Here is a 1,318-nt window from a genome sequence, read left to right on the forward strand (position 1 = left end):
AAGAATTTTTTTTACTTAAAGTCCTCCTGGACCTCTTCGAGGCTCATAGGGCGAGCGCTGATCTCCTGTTTCTTTGGCTGACAGCCAGTGGGGGACAGGTTCCAATGCCTAAGACACGTGGGCAGTGTGTCCCTATTATCCTACTCACCATCCAGTTTTCAAACCTCTAGGTTACTATGGCGCCATTTCCAAGCCACCAGTGAGCAGCAGGGTTTGAACCCCGGTCCTCCGACTGGTAGGAAAGAACTTTGCCACTGCGCCACCATGGCAATATTTATATAATCATCAATTGGCAATGGTCTGGGCATTTTTACGTCATTTACTTGTATCTTTTCAATATCATGGTTTGCTTTGAGCTTTTTACCAAATATATGTACATTATTATTATTATTATTATTATTATTATTATTATTATTATTATTATTATTATTATTATTATTATTATTATTATTGTCAGTTCATTTTAACATACATATGTTCATAGATCTTATTATAAACTTTATGATCATTTTAATCAGTTAAAATCGTGCAATCTGCGAAGGCCGTAAAATTTGCTTCATGGTTTCTTTTATCTAATGATTATTTAATGGGGTATATACTAATTCATCCAAGAAGATTGGTGGGATTTCTTGTTATCATACTAGACTAAAACATAGTTATAGCTAAAGCAACGTTTAAAGCTTCCAGGCCTAGTTATCTATTAGACTGAAGTAGTTTCCACTTAGGGTTCATAAGACATTAGTCAAGTTTTAAAACTTTCCGATCTGAAAAATCAGTGTTAATCTAAAACATGATGTATGATCTGAAAACTCTTCTGACTCTTAGAGAGATTAATTTGACTTAATATTTACTGTTTTTCATAGGCTTTTATTTTAATTAATGAAAGAATGTAACTGTTCACCCATTTCTAGCATGCTAACTTCTGTAATCAAAACGTTTTCTATAACAATTCTTGGTTTAATTTTATATGAATTTAACTTTGCCCAGGTACTAGCAACACAATAATAGTTCTTGTTAATAATACAAATTATAGAAATTATTAAGATAACAAAAGAAAAAAATCATCAGCACCTTAATTATCATCGTCATCATCTAAAAAGAATAACTTTTCATAACAGTACTATCTTAGTTCTCTTTTTTAATTCTATGAAAAGAGATGTAAATCAGTTCTTTCTTTCTATACGTCAGTTACCATCGAAAATGGGCTCTGGATTCCATTAAAGACTGTTTTTTGTTAGTCCAGATACCGTCGTCATTCTTCGTTGCAAAAAGATTCCATGCACACTTTCATGCATATAAGATAGGGCTTTCGGTTACA

Source organism: Macrobrachium nipponense, chromosome 16 (genome assembly GCF_015104395.2).
Source record: "Macrobrachium nipponense isolate FS-2020 chromosome 16, ASM1510439v2, whole genome shotgun sequence".
In the NCBI taxonomy this organism is placed as follows: domain Eukaryota; kingdom Metazoa; phylum Arthropoda; class Malacostraca; order Decapoda; family Palaemonidae; genus Macrobrachium; species Macrobrachium nipponense.